Raw genomic sequence first — 22,199 nt, 5'->3', positions numbered from 1 at the left:
ACGGATGAGGCCGCCGGCACGGTGGGTCAGGGGTACACTTGGCGAAGAAACCTTTTCCCTTAACGGAGATAAATGAAAAAGCCGGGGCCCTGAAGCCTATATGGTTGGTTGCACATGGATTACAGAAAGATGGCAAAACTGTCTTTTTTTAATATATCGGTCTGACATACCTACGCATTTGTCGAGTAAGTCAGCATTTCCAGTATATACTCATGTTGTGTTTTTACTCACGTTTTTTTGGGAGCCTAAGGTGTCATATCCGGAAAAGGACACCGTAGCCCATTACTCTGGAATCTTTTTGACCAAAAAAACCATCCATTATCTGCACCGCTTATCCTCAGTAGGGTCGCGGGGGTGCTGGAGCCCATCCCAGCCATCTTTAGGCAGTGGGACACCCTAAACTGGTTCCCAGTCAGTCGCAGGGCACCAAAAGAACCATGAAAGTAAAATGATTGGTTTTTTTTTCTGACTGCCACACGGTATTTCAAGACAAAATTAGACCAAAACCTCCACACCGGCATTTTTCTTCATAAATAATGGTAAAATACAAGGCGTGGGGAATATTCTTTTATGAAAATCTCACAAAATACTAAGAACAAGAAGAAACAGAAGCATATAAGTTTGGGGCTGAGAGCCCTGGCCAAGCGAGATAAGCAAGTGCTACTGTATTTGTGCAGAAATGCGCCCACCCTTGGTGCTCATCCAATCTAATTGCTTTGGGTGTTTGGCTGGTGTTTTCATAAGTTAAGAGTTTGTTTTGTGAGTTTTCATCATAAAGTGTCTCAACAGTGAACACACATTTTTAAATTAGCTTTCACACATATGAGTCCATACCCAGATAGCAACTGACACTGTGCCGGATCAGTCTACAAGTTGTTAGATCCGCAGAGCACTCACGCCCGATCAGCACACGTGTACCTGTTATTGCCAGTACCGTCACTCTGACAGTTGAAATGATTGGTTCGCTATGAGGCGGACGTAGCAAACTAAACAACCCATTGTTTAAAAGAAAAAAACACGACTGCAGGAAGTTAAAGCAGGTGGACCGGGCAGCCGTTGGACACGAGTGAACTGTTGTGGATGTGTTTTACTGATTCGGACCGAACCTTTTAGCACATCTGGCCCAGTTCTGTTCTAAGTAGATTTTGCTGTTTGGTTTGAAACGTACAGTTAGAACAGAGTGTGTTGGTGTAACTCAGTGACGGTAAGCTGTAGTAAATACTTTGCCCTTTTTACAGACAGAACCAAGCATTACTGTAATTTTGGATTTGCATATACTATGCTTCGAATGATAAAGAGGCTATTAGTATGGTTTTCGTTTCATCTCCGAGCCATATGTGCTCACAAAAAGAGCCATATCTGGCTCGCTCGTCGTACCTTACTTACCCCTGATCTAGAGGGTTTTTAAGCCAATAATGAATTTAAAAAAATAAAGTTGGTCATTATTCTGATACCAGTTGTCCGATAATTGACTAATAGCTGCACCTTTAATTGATTTAATATTTTAATTAATCCACCTCCAATGCGACAACTTTTAATTATAAAAGCCGAAATGCTGTTTGAATTCTAATAACAAAATGCATTGAATCAGGATGTGGAATTCCCTCTTTGCTAGGAATGACCCTTCAGCAAAAGTTCCTTGATGAAGAGCGGCACATTACAGGGAACATCTCTAATGAAGCGCTTGACCTTAAGACAGTCTCATTGGTTATTTAATAGTTATTGTCAACAGCAAAGCCACAGGTTGTGTTTATCTGCACCCCAATCAAAGGCGGCGTCTGCGCCGGGGAGCGCCGAGGCGCTTAAAACGCTCTCGGAGCGGAGCCCCGCTGAGAGATCCCGCTCGTAAATATTTACCAATTAAAAGCGTTTAAAAAGCAGCGTGCTGGTGGCTCCAGATGGCGCAGAGACGTTTAATGCCACCGTCGGATAGAGAGAGAAGGGACGTGCTGAGCTTTGCATCAAAACAAACGGCAGACAAAAATTAAGTAGCTCGGAGCTTTAGCGAAGGATCGACGAGGCAGCTCGCGATGCAGCATAATGATCGAGTCATCGGGGGAACGCAAGCACAAAGTGGAATCCTAACCAAATGAAAGCAGCGACACAGATGCACCAAACACTATCCTTCAATTTTTATTTCAGTATGTTACCCTCAGAGGAATCGGTTTGCACACATCTGTTTTTTTAATAACTCTTAATTTTTATTGTTTTTTTATCATTTTTATAATCGGATTTTCCGCATTAGATGACGCACCTTTCCAAAAATCTTTTTTCATATTTTTCACACATAAGACGCATGGAATTGAGACTACAGTTAGAACTACCCTTTGATTTCATTTGCAACCAACGACTGATCAGTCGATAATTGTCGCTGACACAAATTGCAAAATATTGTATTGCAACAGGAATCCAACCAGAGCAGTGGCAGTGCTAACCCCAACCCCAGACTTCAAGTGGTACAATATGAAAAGGCAATTAGACCGTATCTCATGATCACACTATTTTTATTCGTTGTGCCAGAAACAATTATTTTCACAATGCATTCTGGTTAAACGGTCTCTCCACCTCCTTACTTGTGCATCGATAACGTTGTGGTTTACTATGTAGATGTATAAAAAAGAGCTTCTATTGTCAGAACCAAAACAGAGGGTAGAACCAAACGCGTAACGTTTCACACAACGTTTCAAGCTTTTTTGCAGAAGCGAAAAAGTCAGGCGCGGCAAAATAAAAGCCAGCGATTCGGTGATCGCCAGGCAGGAGAAGCAGGAAGCCCACAAGATCGGAGTGTGGTCTGTGGGCAGAAATGAGTCGAGCAGATTGGAGGCATGGGAAATTGGAGCCTGGTAGGTTGACAGGAACTAGTCGGGACGCCAGGACGGGAGATCGGAGCGGAGTCAGCGGACGGAAACAAGTCAGGCAAGTCACTCCCGGGACGGGAGATCGGAGCGTGGTCGGAGGAAGAAATTAGGTGAGGTAAACTGGAACGGGAGATCGGAGCGTGGTCGGAGGGAGGAATCTAGTCAGGTAGCCGGAGACGATCAGCAAGCCAGGGGCAAACGAGTAGGATATGGATAGGACGGGAGAGTCAAAAAGTACTTGCCTTGCATGTGCGGAGGTTTGCTGATGGACTGACAAGGAGTGAATGAGAGTGTTGAGTTTAAATAGGAGGGTAACCAATCAGGAAACGAGCAGCAGGTGGAGCCAAACGAGTGGGCACAGGTGAGGGCAATGGGCAAATCATGACATCTATAGTACTTTGTTGAAATCCTTTCTGTCTTCTGTATTCTCTAACATTTATTGTTGAAGAAGTTGCGAGACTGTTTAACCTCTTAGTATGCACTTCTGCCATCGTATAAAAATGGTCTGATGATGAGATCAGCTCTACTGTCGTGGCTTTTCATGTTACCTGTACCCTTGTAGTCAAGTGGTAAAGTATCTGCACTCTCACAGCCACCTCTTGGGTTCGAATCTCTTTGCAAACAATGCTTCTCAATGTAGGTCAGCGAAGTTTACCAATTTAATCAATCATTGCTCAAAAATTTGGTATACTGTAAAACCTTCTATAGTAAATAAAGGCGAAGGACATTCCGAGGTTTCGCCACATGTTAATTTCTTGGGCCAGACTGAGTAGTTGGACTTTGAAAAATATAGAGCTGGAGAGAAGCAATGCAGCTGAGGACATTTATTAAATAGTTTCAAAATAAAGATAAAATCAAAGTGTACACAGGACCAATTGATGGAGATGCGTGGTCCCACCAAAGGCAAGCAAGAATAATTCGGTCCTTCTCCTATAGTGAGGAATATTTGCGAAAATGGAACATGCAGCACAAACAGATACGCAGAACTCACATTACAAGGCAAAAGAAAGAAGTCCCTGTTCAAGAGATTAGCACAAAGCTGAACCTTCAAGGTTGTGTGATAAGACCATTTCTGTGAAATGACACTGATATGAAAGAATATATTCAGCAACTAAACGCTTCACTTAAGTATATGGATGAATATAATTTGCATTTACAACAACAAAATGAATGATGCGATTATCAAAGTAAGAAAACTAATACAGCTGAAAAACTCATGTGAGAGTGACAACATACTCAGTGACCCATTTTGATAAGCATAAAGCATTACTGTATGCATTTTTTATCTTATCCACCGCATTCTGCGGTATATAAAGCACCACAGGTTATAAGGCGCACTTGTAAATTTCTTGCCCAATTGGGATTTTCAAGTGTACCCTGTAGTCGCGAAAATATGGTATGTTTACTATTATTTTACAAATTAAGACAAACGTTTTTCATTTTAAGCTCCGAGAAAGCTGATTGGAGCTAAGTTCATAGGATTTAAGTAAAAATAAATAATAAATACACCATTCACACACACATTTTCAGATCAAGTTGCACATCGTCACTGAATAAAGTCTTTGGTTGAGAGTTCAAGTCCCAGCTTAAGAAAGCAAAACAATTAGACACACATATTTATCATTCACAGATGATCAAAGTCAAAATAACTTGTTGATAAGCAGTTTGGAAAAATAAACTGTCCAGCCATGAGCATTCAGGGGAGGCATTTGAGGCTTGGCCTAACCATTCATCATGGAAAAATGAAGTTAGTTTTATCTCAAATCGTTATATTTTTTCTGTGTCTTTTTTTATTTATTTTCACAATTTTGGGGTTTTCTTTTTTAAAATCACTCAATGTTCACATTAAATCATGAATATTATTAATACAATGGGTATGTAATGTATAGTATCAAAGCTCCGGGAAGTGAAGGAGCAGTACAGGAGGAAGTTGGAGAAAAAGCTTCAGAACAAAAGCATGAAGGAGGTGTGGGAAGGGATGAAAACCATCACCGGCTGCAGCACCAAGCAGGGTGTGGCCGTGGACGTAGATGTGGGAAGAGTCAATCAGTTAAACAACTTTTTTAACAGGTTTGACCACCCCAACTCGTCCTCACCCCAGAGTACTGCAGCTGTTCCTCCCCCCTGGACACCAGCATGGAGGAGGACATCCCCCACTCAAGATAACTGCAGCCCAGGTGTGTGGAGAGCTGAGGAGGCTGCGAACCAACAAGGCAGCTGGTCCAGATTGAGTATCCCCCCGACTGCTGAAGGCCTGTGCGTTGGAGCTGGGAGACCCTCTACAGCGCATCTTCAACCTGAGCCTGGAACAGGGGAGGGTGTCCCAGCTGTGGAAAACATCCTGCATCATCCCAGTCACAAAGATATCAAGACCTGAGGAACTCAACGACTTGACATCACATGTGATGAAAACCATGGAGCGGTTGCTGCTGCACCACCTGAGGAAACAGGTCCGCCACGACATCTACCCTCTGCAATTTGCCTACCTGGAGATGGTGCGAGTAGAGGATGCTATAGTCTACATCAGGGGTCGGGAACCTATGACTCGCGAGCCATATATGGCTCTTTCTATGAATATCTATGGCTCAGAGACAAATTTGATTGCATGCAAAATATCTCCATCTTGTTCGATACTTGAGTTGTTCATCCTATTCAGGTACACGCAAATCCAATCCAAAGCTAAGTATACGACGTTACTTCGCAGTATATATAGGGCACGTTTTTCACTACAATTTACAGTCAAGGTGTCACACAAAAAAGGGGGGAAAAAAAACTCGTTTTGGCTGTACAACGCTAAAGAATCCTTTATATAAAGGTTCACTATATAATCTGTGTTCAGTGTTCAGATACCTTATGATGAATCCACAGAACACACTGTAAATACGCCAAAACACCGGAAGAGAACTTAGTCTTTTGATTGGGTGAGTGGGAGGGATGGGTGGAGCCATGCAAAAAGCGCAAGCACTCCCTCCCATCTCTCGCCCTACGCCATCTGCGCCAAAAGTGAGCTCATCAGGCTCCCTATTTGCAGAATGTTGTGACGTTTTTACACAATAACTGCTTGCATCTGGTTTTGAAACCAATATGTATGAAAAAAAAGGGTCAAAAGGAGTTTAACCGATCTTGAGTAATTGCAAGAAAGAGACAAGTTTAAAGTGGTATGTTTGTTGATTTTGGGACAGGGGCTCTGGCATTATTCTCTTTTCATATTTTTTATCAAATCATCAAAAATAAATGTGCTGAAGACTAAGCTTTTGTCTGGGGTGCGGGTTTAGCAATTTTGTAAATTTGTCTCATAATATATGGTGTGGCTCTTTCCCAAAATAAAATTAATATTTTTTGCTTTTATGGCTCTTTGAGTCAAAAAGGTTCCCGACCCCTGGTCTACATGCTACACCGATCCCTCTCTCACCTGTACAGGGGCAAGGGGGCTGTGAGGATTATATTTTTGGACTTCTCCAGTGCCTTCAACACAATACAGCCTCTGCTACTTAGTAGTAAACTGACAGATGGGAGTAAGCTCACACCTTGTAGCATGGATTACGGACTACCTGACAGGCAGACCCCAGTATGTGAAACAGGGGGGCTGTACATCGGACACTGTGGTTAGGGCCCAGTCACACAGCCTTTTGCGTCTGTATAACGGGTAAAATTTTGCGATTTTTTTTTTTGCCCGTGGTTGCCCGCGGTAGAAAATGCGCAAAATTGGCCAACCCGCTGTTCATCCGTGGTATGCCCGCAAAACAGACGCCGGGGACTGTTCCGCTTCCTCATCGCGTCAGTTCCATGTCCTTTCCGCGTGTGGACCACGGGTATAAAAGCTGCCGAGCCGGGCAGTAGAAATAATAACCGCTCAAGACACAGTCCCGTGAAGATAAAGATTTCAAGCTATGGCACCGAAGAAGAAGCCAATATGTTATTAATGTAATAGTTTTTCACATTTCACGTGTGCTCGGCAAATCGCGCTGTATATACGCGGAGAAAGGCGTTTGACCGTCACACGCGTTACACACGCTAATTCACGTGATAACACCGCGATACAGGCGCAGAACACGGGCTATGACCGTGCTCCACCCGCGATTACCCGCTAAAATTTCGCGTCCTACCCGCGTGTAACCACGCCCTGGCCGCGGCCGTAGCACGTCGTTCCGCGTCCGTACTGCGTCATTACCTCGTGTGTACCACGTGTGCCGCCCGCAGTTACCCGTGGTCTAAAGTTTTGAGCAGCGCAAAAATTTTTCCCGCGGCCAACCGCGTGTGAATTTCTTGCCGCGTGTAAAGCACGGCTGTATCTCGTCTGTATCGCGACGTCCAACAGCGTCTGCTTCACGGGCAGACATTTCTGGCTGTGATTCAGCCTCGATACGCCTGTTAAAGGCTGTGTGACCGGGCCCTTAGCAGCACAAGATCTCCGCAGGGGACTGTGTTCTCTCTGTTCCTATTCACCCTGTATACGTCGGACTTTCAGTACAACTCTGAGTCCTGCCACGTGCAGAAGTTTGCTGATGGCACTGCTATCGTGGGATGTATCAGAAATGGACAGGAGGAGGAGTACAGGAAATTGATTCAGGACTTTGTCCAATGAAGCAATGCTAACCATCTGTACCTGAACACCACCAAGACCAGGGAGATGGTGGTGGACTTCAGGAGAACTAGAACTCACCCGGATCCTGTAACTATCAAAGGAGAATGTGTAGAATTTGTCCAGACCTACAAATACCTGGGTGTGCAGCTGGACAATAAATTGGACTGGACTGCAAACACGGAAGCTCTATGCAGGAAAGGTCCAAGCCGACTTTACTTCCTCAGAAGGCTGGCGTCATTCAACATTTGCAAAAAGCTCCTACAAATGTTCTATGAGACTATTGTGGCAAGCGCCCTCTTCTATGCGGCAGCGTGTTGGCGATGCACCGCCAAGAAGGATGCCTCTTGTCTTAATAAACTGGTGAGGGCAGCGAGCTCTGTTGTGGGCACAGAGTTGGACAGCCTGACAACAGTAGCTGAGAGACGGGCACTGAAAAAGCTGCGGTCAATCATGGACAATTCATCACATCCCCTACACAGCATCATCTCCAAACGGAAGAGCAGCTTCAGCGACAGACTGCTGTCACAGTCTTGTTCCACGGACAGACTGAAGAGATCATTCCTTCCTCGAGCCATGAGGCTCTTTAACTCCACCCGGGGGAGTACAAGCCCACATAAACCACACCCCCACATTGCATATTACCGTATTTTTATTACAGCGTGTATTTTATGTAGCATTATCTAAATACTCTATATCAACACGTTACATTGGGTATTTATGTATTATATTCCTTTTACTTTATGATTGTTTTATTTTCAACAGAACGATACTGCTGCAAGTGTGAATTTCCCCAAGGGGATGGATAAAGTATCTATCTATCTACTGTCTTGTCTTGCCTCCTGGCCGAGGGTGATAGTGAGACCATTCATTCTGATATTGCTCACTCGTCAGGCTCAAACAATATAATTAGTAATAGTTTTATTAAGCTAACAGCAAGTCAAGCCATTCAGTAATGTTTTTCTGATTGCATTTCATAATGGACTATTACCTTAAATAGTGATGTTTTTATAAGTTAATCGAGGACAATCAAACGTTTATTTCTGTGGCATTCAAATGGTAAATAAGATGAAGGTTTAAATATTTGTAAATCTGAATGTGCCTCACCAAACACAGATATCACCACATGTCACTGACCTAGTGCATCCTGTTGTACGGTACATCTTAACACAGCATAACAGTTTCAATGTATCGTTGACGTATACGGCAGTCTATGGCGGTGGAAGACTGAATGGATCCTTGAGTGCAGTCAGAGAATCTTGAATGGATCATTATCTTGTCTTGTTTTCACTCATAGAGAACATTTTCGTGTGTCTGGTGCTTGAAATAGTTATGAGTTATGGATGAACTGCTTAATAATGCAGCAGTGCTGATCTCAAACAAATGAGGCTTTGAAACGAGAATATTTTTTGAATGCAAGTGGAGCCTTTTTTGTGTGGCTTCACAACTAATTACCCCATAGTAGCTTCTGAAGAATGAGTGCTTGCTCTGCATGCTAAATAATAAGCCGGAGAAGGGGACGGTGACAGAACACCGTGCAATTTCTATGTCTTTTTGATAGATTTCCACTATTGGCCATATATTAATGAAAATAAGTCATGTTTTGATGTGTATTTTGCTTTTAAATTAAAAAAAAAAAAAATCGTTATTAGGTTTCTCTCCAAAATGTACATGATAAATCTGAATAAAGCATCGGAACATGGGTCTTTGAACTAACCTTCACCCAACTAAGTTCCAAAAGCATTTTTAGCCAACCTGCATAACCTTATCCAAGAACCCAAGCATTCCAACTAGAATTATACATAGCAATTCAGCCTGTAGAGCGCAACCCCGAAAATAGTCCTTTGTGTTACATTTTTCAAATATAAGGCATACTCGACTGTATGGCGCATAGAATTAAAAGTACAGTAAGAGCTAGGGTTGCCTAGATGAAAAATAAATTTATAAAAAACGTTACCATAAACAAACATTTCCAGTCAAGTAATCGTAATACATTTCATAGTGACGGAGAATTAATCTCCGTAACGACAAAAAAAGTGGATTTGCAATGAGCGTGTGCGCTGCCGTCCAAGTTCTGCGCTTCTCTTTTGTTTCCTTTTAGCAATAAACAATTAACATGCTAATCAGAAGAGGGTACTTGAGTGCAAAACAGTTACTGTGTAACTATGCAAATAATATTGTATCCACTGTATTTTCCCGTGTTGAGCAAATAAGCCCAGCACAAAATTGACTTCCAAGTAACTCAGAACTTTGGAATAGCTGGAACGACTGCATCCCCTTTTGTACAGTTCCCAAACGTAATAATTCACTATATACCATAATGAAATTTGATAACATGAAGTTTTGAATGGATCAAAAACATCCAAAGCTGATAAAAGTGTATAAAATAATGATCTTATCGTACATAATTAAGTCGATTGGAGGGGCATTCTCAAGTACAGAACATTACGCAAATTTCTCACTTCTTTGGCTTTCTAACAAATTTAGCAACTTCAATGACCGTTACCCGATACTGTTAGTATCACATATCTAAGACCACGCCCATAGAGGCATGATCTGGTCAAGCCTCCCTGGTCCACATAAAAAGAGGAACTGATCGATAGTTCCCTCCCTTTTCTACTGCAACTTGTTGCGGCCACGCAGGCCTGCACTGCGGCTTTGAGTTTACACGTGGGCCACACTTCGCGACCACTCGGAGCCAGAGACCAAATCTCTCCGTAACAAGAAGTAAGAGGACAGTTTCAAATTTAACACCATGTTTGCTGGTTCTTGGGAATGAGGGTTTTTTTCCGTACAAGGGAATCTCCCCAAATTGACGAGCATTATAGCAGGAAACTTTCTTTTTGTGCTAGTAACATTCAGCGGTCGAAAACTCGCATAATCTCCGGCGTCCCCTCCCCCCTTATTTTATCATTGATTCTCTGTGTTGATAAATTAAGTGTATGCTATTTCAATCGGCCTGGTTCATTGATTCAATTTTCTTGGGATTAGTAGTTCATTGCATAACTCAAACAACTTCAATGATTACATAAATTAATTTTATCAGTGTAGGAAATTCTAGCATCCTTTAGAGAAAAAAAAGATTTATGGTGGAGCACCAGCAACACCTAGTAGCTAATTGTTTTACTGATTGCAGCAAATATGAAATTTGTTTCAACCCTAACGATTTTCAAAATTAAAGCTAGAAAAATCCCTGCACACGTATACAAGACGCACAGGATTACAAGGCCACTCTCAAATTTCTGTCCAATTTGGGGTTCTTGGGTGGGCCTTAGTGTCTAGGAAATACGGTACAATAAACCAATACCAATAGGATGTAGAAACAATTATGGCATAAACTGTATACAAACTTTTCTTTGACCTTTAGAAAAATATCAATCAATATTGCAACCTGGAGACCCAATTTTTGTTAGGGCAAACCGTCACCGCAGTTACTCTAGAAGATTCTTTTTACTAGTCGTGTTCGGAGATTGCAACAAGCCCAGAAGCTGGGAGGTTTAATCCAAAGAAGAACGGCGTCATTGTAAAGCCATGAAGAGGAACCCGATAGGATTCTTTTATTCTTTGAATTTTAACCAGAATCCAAAAAAAAAAAATACAGGACCCCAGCGGACAGTCCTGATCAAAGGAAAAGAAAAGTATTGTAGTAAAATGCATTAAAGCAAAAAGATTGGACCAAGGCACTGATCAAAAATGTTTGGGTTTGCAGCTCACAGTTCATATCAGGTAAGAGAAAATCAACTTCTGATTGTTGTCCATTATACTTTTTATATCGACAAAGTATCTTGACATTTTTTTAGCTTCAGCTAAATGTTACTTTGCAGCCAAAATGCTCAAAAAGTAAACAAAATAGCTTTGTAAACACTGCGTACCGGCTGCATGAACGAGCGCACTTTGCAAACAAACGTTGGGCCCACAATCAAGTCATTTAATATTTACATTGAATTATTCATGTATTTATTGTTTTTAGAGAAGCATTTACCCTCAGCTCTTTGATCAGAAGTACCTGCGGGTATCCTGTAAAACTTCAATTCAAAATCACAAACGATTTTTTCCAATTTTTGCACACAAACACACATGATGACGACCAGGAGTCTATGGTGCGGGAAAAAATATTTTTTCATACATAAGTCGCTAAGGCTGGCAGCACGGCGGCGCAGTGGTCATGAGATCAAACATTCCTGTATGTAGTTTGCATGTTCTCCCTGTGCTTGCGTGGGTTTACTCCGGGCACTCTGGTTTCCTCACACATTCCAAAACCATGCATGTCAGGTTAATTGGCCGGTCCAAATTGTCCCTAGGTGTGAACGAGTGAGTGAGTTGTCTGCCTCTGTATGGCAACCAGTTCAGGGTGTCCCCTGCCCACTGCCCGAAAATGGTTTGGATGGGCTCCTGCACCCCCGTGATCCTACCTTAGGATAAGCGGTGCAGATAATGAATGAATGAAAAAGTCGCTAAGGCAAATCTACCTGCAGGAGTTTGCCTTATGTATGTTTCACATTTTATCCCACTCTGGTTGCAGTACTCTTTGTTGTCTTGGGCAGTTGCCGAGTAAAGTTGAAATTAGCAAGAAGTTCAGTATGGTGTAATCATTCTTTCAAAAAATATAACACTCCTGTCTTAAAGAAGCCTCATAGTCATCACAGAAAAGTATTAGATCGGCATTTAGTGAAAGGGTAAATAAGGACACGAGCCTTTCATTTCTGTAGCTCCGTCGGCGGAGAAAAAAACAAGTCAACGGCTTTGAGTTGGGTCGCCGTCGGCCTACGCTTCTCTGCACTTCTCTAGCATCTTTGGAGTCGGGCCGGTCCGATCCTTGTATCGCCGCTGAACTTTATAAGAATGGATGAAAGAACCGAGGTTGCCAGTCGGGCGTGCAGTCCCCCCGCAGAGGCTTAGCGATGCTAACACAAGATGAGAGTCGCCGATAAGCTGTCGGGAGACCGTCAAGTATTTGTTTATCCACTCGGAGATTGGCTTTCATCTGCTTTTTGCAAATCAACTCTTCACTCTTGAAAGTTGATTGCTTTCTGCGACGGCCCTCCTCAGTGGGCGGATCTCGTACGAAGCGTTTACGTGGCCGCAGATAATTATCGGCTCGCTTTGATGTCTCCCTTCTAGAAAAAGAAGGCGATTTTTCCCCAGGGATCAGGCAGAGACCATAATACTATTAATAAGATGGCTTTGGGCGGCCGTCCAAATAAATGTTTATCCGCGTCTGCTGGGAGCATCAATAAGCAACTGTTTACAAAGAAGTTCGCCACAAACGCTTTGATTTGAGAAATGTAAGCAATCAAGACAGTCAGAGGTGAGCAAGATTCCTTCATAGGTGCTGCAAGTTTCTGCTCAAAAATCCATTTCACAAACCAAACTTGACTACTTAAAACTAATAGGATGTATTACTCCCATAAACACACATATTTTTCTCAAACGGCAAATCGAATACATAATAGCATATGGCACATGTGTCAAACTCATGGCCCTCCACATTATTTTATGTGGCCCTCCGGACATTGCTGAGAAGCACAAGAGAAAAAATAACCGCATTCCATCAAAGAATGGCTTGCAAATTAAATATGTCCATTGGATGTCGCCAAACCTAGGCGCCACTCGCAAGTCACCCACTGTTGCTGTATTATCTGACTACCATTAATCAACCAGAGAACTTTGAGGAAACCCATCCCACTGTTATTTTACTTAAAAAAAAGTCATGAACGTGTTATTTAAGGTAATATGAAAACTACAAAATTTAAAAAAAAAAGCACATTTACCTCCCTTCTATAAAATAGTTGACATCTAATTTCAAATTGCTCATATTCCGGTAAATAGTTTCATAAAAGACATCATTTTAAAAGCAGAAAGACTTTTGAATAATAGATCAATCAGTTAAATTACTTTTCATATGCTATTTTTGTCACTTTTCAATCTGCTTGAGTTTTCCAAAGTTAAATACACTGTGCTGGAAATGAATTCAATTGTTCTTTTGCTTTTTTTTACGTATGTGCACTTGATAAAAACTGCAAGAGGTCAGATCCTAGTGAAGAAATCAATATTGGGAAAAACATCTTACATCCCTGATTAATACATTAATTGTAAGCCTCTGAAAGAGCTTCAGGCCTTCAGCTTACTCACACTTTTCATTTTCTAGTTCGGCCCCTATGAGAATGCTTATTTTTTACAGTGTGGCCCCTGGGACAAAATGTGTTTGACACTACTGTCACATGGCATTTTTTCAATATAAAAATATATATATTTCGGGGTAAGGGAACACCAGTATTATACAAATGCCAGGCCTTTTTTTTGAGACATTGGTTTCCTGACGAAGTCCCCGCATCCTTGTTTGAGAACACGTGACACGGCGTTAGATGCGGCCCACCACATCATTTTATTTGGCCGGCGAGACAATGCCACCAGAAGCACAAGAGAAAAATGAGTAGCATCACGTCAAACAGTGGTGGTTTTAAGTATGTCCACTGGTAAAAAAATAGCTAGGTGCCACTCTCAAAGCACCCACTGTAACTATTTGATGACTACCATTAATCAACCAAAGAGCATTGGAAACATGTTCACCCCTGCTCTCGAAGGTCACCACTTTAAAGTGCTGGCCGAATAGCGATGCCCACTGTTTACTGTTTAGAAGTGGCACAGGTCGAAAATCATTCACGCATGCATTTGTTGGTAGCCATGGTACAGCCAGAGCGTTTAGCGGGCCCTCACCCCTGCCCCCCTTAACTGCGTAGTGCATCTCCGTTGGCCGCTGAGATGCGGCGTTGACATGTGACAGGTCCCCTGACAAGAGGTGAACCGAAGCATCATTTAGGCTTTCACTCGCCTGCCACTGCCCCCCTTTTTAATTTCCCCGCGCCTTGTTTGGTGTCAAGCGATGATGCATAATATCGCGGCCTCGGGTTTGGCGCCGTGGATGAGCAACTTGACAGGTGATGTGCCGGCGTTATCTGCAGGGACGCATGGCAGGTTAACTCTTGGTAGGTTGTACAAGATGAATGAATTATGCATGGTTATAACAAAGAGGAAAATGTGATGAATCTGTTTTTGGGGTGATCTGGACTTTTTTAACACACTGCTTTGTTCCACTTTCAGTAATTTTTCTTTTTAAAACACCCTTATGGATTTATGTTTAACTTTTTTAGCCTTGCTTTATTAAAGTTGTGGAAAGATGTAGAAATACATATAGAGTAATATAGAACTGCGCATTCGATTACAAAAGAAATCTATAAGAATTGTGAGTAACGGTGTGCATAAAGAACATACATTCTAACTGTTTACAAAAGCCAACATTTGAAATTTGGAATTATAGTGAAACCTAAATCCCTATTCTGAGCACACAAAGTAAGTCGGCACCAACTCCGAACAAATATTCATCCATTGTTTCTCTCCGGAGCAGAAACTCATCATCAACTTTAAGGGACAAAATGCTCTCACAACATTGAACAGCCTCCATAAAACGTATTTATCCATAGAACGATATAGATAACTCAAAAAATGTCCTTAATTAAAATCAATTTAAAATAGCCATGTACTGGTACTATATGTATTTTAGATAAATATACTAAAGAAGATTAATATTAGCATCAGTATGGAAATATTAGAGTATAGTGGTGCTGAGAACTTATAACATTTTAGTTAGCATGTTATGGCAACGTCTTTATAAGTCTTACATATATGTACATCAGCAAATAAGTAAGCGTAGGTTGTTTATGTCAAAATGAAGTTACTTCTTAAACTTTTATATCATTACTAGGGTTAGCTTGATTTCATAATTTCTTATCTATTCTTACTGGGTCAATACTGATATAGTAGTATGTGTAAGAGATTATAGTAGTGTGTGTATGAATGAATGTAAATGGTTTGCATTTTTATAGCGCTTTTCAAGTCACTGAAGACCTCCCAATGCACTTGACAATGTGTTTCACACTTACCCTTTCACACAAACTCACACACTGATAGCTAGAAGCAGCCATGCAAGATACCTACCTGCCTATCTGGGATATTTGGGGTTCAGTGTCTTGCCCAAAGACACTTTGACATTGAATTTGGAGGAGCCGGGAATCGAACCTGCTACCTCTTGATACCAAGACAAGCGCTTTACCTCATTGACGACCAATCTTGGAAATAATGAAATCATATGCACATTTATTTATACAAATTTATGTGACTTGTATCAGAATCAAACCACATATTTTCTTAATTTGAGTTGTGTTATGGAAATGTGTCCAGAGGTTTCATGCCAGCGATTATTTTTATCCTATCTTGGAGTTAGTTGGGTTGTTTATGAGTGAATCATGTTGTAGTTCAGTGGTGTCGAAGTCAAACAGATGGAAGGCCCAATTAAAAATGCCACATTTGGTCTAGTAAACCTAATTGACTGTAATGAAAAGCAAACAATTATATTCCAAAATGATCAGATAAATAAATCTATTTTCAACAGGCATACAAAACAGATTTCCTTGATCCGAAAATACCCTCAACAAGAATCCTAAGTGAAAGACGCCAATAATATTCAGGCACCAACAGCACCATATAAAGTAATCCCTTGGCCCGCTAAAGCATTGAATCCGGCCCGCGAGACAATACTTAGAGAAGCGCAAGAGAAAAACAAGCTGCAGGTTGAAATATGTCAAAGCCAGGTGCCTCTCAGGTCCCCCTCACAAAGACACTGTAATTATATTTATCTCTCTCTCTCTCTTCCACACCTTTTCTCCCACTCTCTGTCTCTTTCACTCTCTGTGTCTCTTTTACTCTTCCTTTGTTGCTCTTTGTCTCTTTCTCTCTCTGTGTCTTTTTAACTTCTTTTGCTCCAACTTCATTGTTTTCCTTTTCTCTCTTTTCTCTTTCTCTCTTCCTACCCTTCACGCTTTCTTCTCTCTTTTCTCTCCTTCTGTCTTTCTATTTCTCTTTAGATTTCTTTCTTCCTCTCCCTTTCTTTCCCCCTCTCTCACGACTTCTCTTTTTATCTCTTGTTTCTCACGCTCTCTCCCTCTCTCTCTTTCTTTCTTTGTCCCGCCCTCTTCTTCTCCCTCCCTCTTTCTCCTTTTTTATCTCTCTTTTTCTTTCTCTTTAATCTACCAGTCCGACCCCCGACATAATTTTGTTCTATTGTGTAGCCCTCGAGTTAAAATGAGTTTGACACCCCTGGTCTAAACCCACAAAGTAGAAACCTTTATTTATTTATTAAACACGATATTATACAAGGAAACCAAAGAACACAACATTTTTGAAGAGCACCAACGAGCCACAAAAGTGGGTCGAAGAGCTGCATGTGGCTCCAGAACAAGTTTAGCGGGTTGAGAAGTCCAACATTGTTGGTCATAGAAAGCATTTTCCTCTGCCTTTCGGTGCTTTTAAAAACACAACATTTGCCAGGTGGTGATAGAAAAGGTAGCGGAAGATGCCTTCTATTGCCAACAAAATCTGACTTCTTGACATGCCGACAGAAAAGCATTTTTACGCCACATTTTCTTCACCCAATAACTTCCATGTGATGGCAACAAACTATCATCGGAAGTTAGGATAGTGTCCTGAAATCTTTTTAAACGCTACAGAAGCAAGGTTATTATAGAAATTATCATTTGAACCTGTATATAGGGTATGTTTTGGATTTGAATGTACAAGAGTATTTGATAAACAAATGAATACATTTTTCTATTTTGTGACTATAACGGGTTCCTTTTTGAATATAACCCCTGCAAAAAACGAGGGATTAATGTTTAGTGTGACTGAAAACAAATGCTACAAAGCACAAGGAATTTCACAAACTACAGCACCATTTCTCTTTTCATTTTTTTCCCAGCCTTTCACAAGTTATTGGGCTTGTGTGGGTATCCTTAGCAGCAAAATGGCAGATAATTATGTCAGCTCCCTCAAGGTGAGCCTCATGTTATGTAAAATAAAACCTATTTTATTGACCCCGAGTATTAGAAAATAACTTTTTTGAGTTAATATATTTTGGCTTATTGAAATCAATTTTGTTTTTTAAATTATTGACGTTTTTTTGCCACTGGACGTCGCTATAAAATACACTAGTAAATGTCCGTTTACTAATTTTTGGGGTGTAGTTCAAATGTTTTTTTCAAGGAATATGACACCACACAAGTAGCCAACAACTGCATTTCAACCTTTAGTTTGTTACGGTAAAAGTTAGCATATAGCGTGATAGGTTAAAGTTTCTGGCAACTCGTCACAAACGTCAAGTGCTTGCTGTGTTTAATGTTGTTGAGGGTTGGGGGGGAAAAAGAGGTCAAGCAGGACAACATTTTAGATGTTTGCATTCACTGTGATGTAACTTTTTTTCTCTGAGAAAAATCCTGCAGCGCATGTAAAGGTTTGAAGCCAGAAATGGTGGCAGGATGACGAGCATCTGTTGGGAGCTCGCTCTCCCCCTCAGCCGTCACGTTGTCAAGCCGCATCGATCTGAGAAACACCAAAGCTGGGGGTTGTGTGTGTGGTGGGGTGCATTGGATGTGTGCGGGTGTGTCTGTATGAGAGGCCTTTCGAGAAGTCAATCATACTTGCTCTCACATATAACAACATACTCTCACACATGCACAACTATACTCTCTCATTCACATAATAGTATACCTTCAAACATACTACTATGCTTTCACACACTTTGACTATACATACAGAAGGCTAATCAATTCTGTAGAGCACTATTTTACTCTCACACATACTTTTACACACTTATGCTGACCCTACTATACTCTCATGCAAGCTACTATACTCCATCACATTATAATATACTCTTTACATGTATGAGAGCGGAATGAGCGTATGAGACTGTATAGTAGACCTGCACGATTAACCAAAATCTAATCAATATCACGATGTAAGGAGTAACCGCAGAACACTGCAGTTTTTTGAGGATTTATAGTTTCACTTAGCTATTTGAGCGATAAAATGTTTGTCAAACAATAATTGTAACATTTTGGGGTTCAACATTGCTGGCCAATCAGGTTTAAATGGCACCAGCCAATAAAGGCGGTGCCAAGTATGCAAGGTTTGCACGACTTTGATAGGCTGGTGTAAGCTCTCAGTCAAACAACCGGGCGCCAACTGGTCACCAAAACAAACACAACAGCCCATAGCGTTAGCGGCTTGTTACATTGAAAATTAATTAATCAGTTAAACTCTGAAGAAATTCAGAAAAGCGCAAAGAAAAACTGATCACCAGCGGGTGATTCCTGGATTTTTATCATGTCCGGGAATTAACTGTGGTGGCGTCAGAGGGGAAAGCTAACAGCTAGGCTAACAACTCTTAAGCCACCACTGCCAAACGTAGCTAGTCACCAACGCCAGGTCTGGACCACTTGGAGCTACTATTTTTCGAAAAAAACACTGCATTTGTGACTATTTTAACCATCACAAAGACTTTGCAGAAGTCGCGGTTAGCTAACGCTAGCGTGTAGCTTGTCAGCCACTCTCTAAATAGCTTTCTTACACTGAAAGGAGTAGTCCTCCAATTTTGTATCATGACAGTAAAAATGTATTGAACTGCAAGTCTGTTTTTAATTATAGATCTATAGTTGGTATTTTGTTTCAGTTGTATGCTCTCACTCTCTAAGAACATCATATGGTGGTGTTTGCATGTCACTATGTTTATGTTCTACCCAAAAACAAAACACATAAATCCTTTTTTCTTTAAAAAAACAAAAATCACATCGAAACTGCATGACAGGTCGCAATTTTTTTCCAAAATCGTGTTATTCTATAGTATTGTTTGTGCATGGTAATGACTATGTCTGTATGTGCATATGTAAGAGCAAGACGAATTTAATGGCACTCATATTCATACGTTTGCATTCACTTTGTCATTTGCTCACTCTAATAATAAATTCGTGAAAGAAAAGTAGTGTGTGTATTGAATATTGTCGAATGTGTGAGTAGGTGTATGACTATTATACACTCATGCAAAAACAACTATAATCCCTCAAGCTACTACTTTACTCATAAACACACTACGATGCTTTTACTCACATACTACTATACACGTTATATGTTTGAGAGAGCATAGTAGTTTGTGCATGAGAGTATAGTAATATGCATGAAAAAGAATAGTACTGTGTGTATGAAAGTAGTTGTATTTGGGAAAGTTTACAACTGCGTGTATGAGAATATATTAGTATGTGTAAGAGATTATAGTAGTGTGTGTATGAATGAATGTAAATGGTCTGCATTTATATAGCGCTTTTCAAGACAATAAAGACCTCCCAAAGCGCTTTACAATGTGCTTCACACTTTTCCCTTTCACACAAACTAACTAATCCGATAGCAGCATCAGCCATGCAGGGCAACTACCTGCTATCAGGGCATTAGGGATTCAGTGTCTTGCCCGAGGACACTTCGACATATAACTCAGAGGGGCCGGGAATAGCCTCTGCGACTTCTTGATTCCAAGACGAGCGATTTACCTCCTGAGTTAATGCAGAGAGTATAGTAGTATGTTTAAGAGAGTGTGATCAAGTTGTGATCAAAGAATAGTAGTATGTATGAGAGAGAACAGCAGTATTTGTTTATGGGTATCTGTGTCTGTATGAGAGTGTAGTTGTGCATGTTTGTATGTATGATGTTATATATGAGAGTAAGTATGATTTACTTGTCATTCTGCCCCTTCCGTATATGTTCATGTGCGTGCACATGCTTGCAGAATGGGAGATTTGCCTTTTTGGGTGAGATTTTTATACAGTATAATGCAGAATGAAAGCTGACATTTGAGCACTGCTTCATTCAGCAAGCCGGCTGGCATTTCAAATTAATGGACGGCTCTAATAACTATGCAGATTGACATTGTGAGCTAGCACAATATCTCTGTATTTTATATTTGTCCGGCTTATGTGAATCCATTCGGACCCATACAACAGCAATGTGATATATAGGGAAATATATTTGACCAAAACAATGAGTAAAAAAATGAACTGTCACTGGTATTTTCCTGAAACCTTGGCCGCGGTGAACTTATCACCTCTGTGCGAGTCGCACACGAGCAATCAGTGAAGCTATGGCGCTATTCAGCACTTTGAGTCTCTGGAGACAAGACAGCTGTTTGCTGACATCCCCAAAAGCTGAGTTATGCACAAAAAACTCAACTTATATTTACATCAGGGGTGTTTTCACCAACTGTAACAAAGGGTAGTACAGTGGTACCCCTTTATACAAGTACCTCTCCACATGAGAATTTCGATTCATGAGTTTTTAAAATAATTATTGCTCTATGTATCAGGGTAACGCCAAGATAGGGCAGTCCCAGAGGCTACCACTAGAGACCGCTCACTCTTTGGATCACCTCGTCTGAGTTGGGTCATGCACATCCCATTGTTAGACACCTGATCCCGTCCACTTCTATAGGTTACGTATCAAGATTGTTTTCACATTGAATCTCCTTTTTTTGACCCTATCCATGACTCCTGGAAAGGGAAATGGTAAGTTAATTTCCAAGAAAATGAAGGATTGTGTCAATTGAAACAAAGCAGGAAATAATAGACATTCATGGTGTTTATATTAGTGACCTAGCTAGGGAGCACGATCGGTCAACATTTTGAAATAGAATGATGCCATCAAGGCAAAAAAAAAAAGAAAAAAACGACCAGAGGTGTGACTGTTCTTTCAAAATTGTGAACCACCTATAACAACGAGACAGAGAGACTTTATCGAAGATATATGGCAAGGAGTTAGCAAGAGATAGCGACATAAAGAACAGAACTAGCTGTCTATTTACAGCAGATCTGGGCACTGCGGTACACGGGGGCCGCATAATTTTGAAAGTTTCTCTTCTACCTAGGCTTGTTATCACGCTTGTAGGAGGTTGTTGACGATCCTGGAGATTAGAATAATCTGTATTGAAGCACAGAAACCTTAAACATCATGCAGGACATGCGGCCCTCTAGGACCAGAGCGCCCAGGTCTGATCCGAAAACTTGAGTAAGTACAACCTGAAAGAATTTCGGTACTGGCCATATATGGTTTGAGTAATTCAAGAGACGACTAGCTCTGTAACTTCAGTTTGGCATGAGGTAGCAGCGAGTTCAGGTTACAGGTTTTTGCAGAGCTTCCTTTTATCAAAATTAAAAAAAAAAAAAAAAAAAAAAAAAATTAAAACAGCATGCTGTAAAACTGTGTGTGTACATTTATTTAAAGTTACAGTATCTTTTAATTTCAAGCCTATTGTGAGTGCTTAGGTATAATCAAAAGTCATGTGCTGTCCCCCTCTGCCTGCACCCGCCTTACTCTTGCAGATCTGCGCACACACACATCCTTACAGCAACTCCCTCATAATTAACTTGTGTTTTATTTTTTTTATATAAATCGTATTTACTCTATTACCGTAGTTGTTATGTTAAACTATTATTTAAATGTGATTTTACTGATGAAATTCATTTTACTGATTAGAAAGAGGTTTTTTTATCACTGGTTAGGGTTAACATAATGCTTTTGGGAGATCGGGAACTGGCCAGTTAGTTGTTAATCATTTCATATCGGTAAAATTCGCACGTTTTACGAGCATGATCCTAGAACAATTCGAACATAAATGAAGAGGTACAACTGTATATTAGACGTCATTCATGGTAGCATGTTTTGCATGAGTGGAAAGGTAACATGCATCAAGAGAAATCTATGTCAGTCCAATTAGTATCAAATACAATCATGTGTCAGGCATGTGCCAATGAAAGGAATTCATTTAGCCATTATCTACTTTGTGTTTTTCATACACTTGGGCTGGCTTTATAACACAGAAAATCAATACC

At 40.8% G+C, this 22,199-nt stretch overlaps 1 protein-coding gene across 4 annotated transcripts in view; it reads left to right on the top strand.

Annotated features, from left to right (window-relative positions):
- Positions 1–22,199, top strand: part of LOC148373626 (netrin-G1-like) — a 197,150-nt gene that overhangs the window by 18,411 nt on the left and 156,540 nt on the right. The gene's annotated exons all lie outside the window — the stretch shown is intronic.

The sequence above is a fragment of the Urocampus carinirostris genome, chromosome 1 (genome assembly GCF_059441175.1).
Source record: "Urocampus carinirostris isolate Australia breed hairy pipefish chromosome 1, RoL_Ucar_1.0, whole genome shotgun sequence".
Taxonomy (NCBI): domain Eukaryota; kingdom Metazoa; phylum Chordata; class Actinopteri; order Syngnathiformes; family Syngnathidae; genus Urocampus; species Urocampus carinirostris.
The sequence above is the reverse complement of the archived record's forward strand: the minus strand, read 5'-3'. Positions and strand labels throughout refer to the sequence as shown.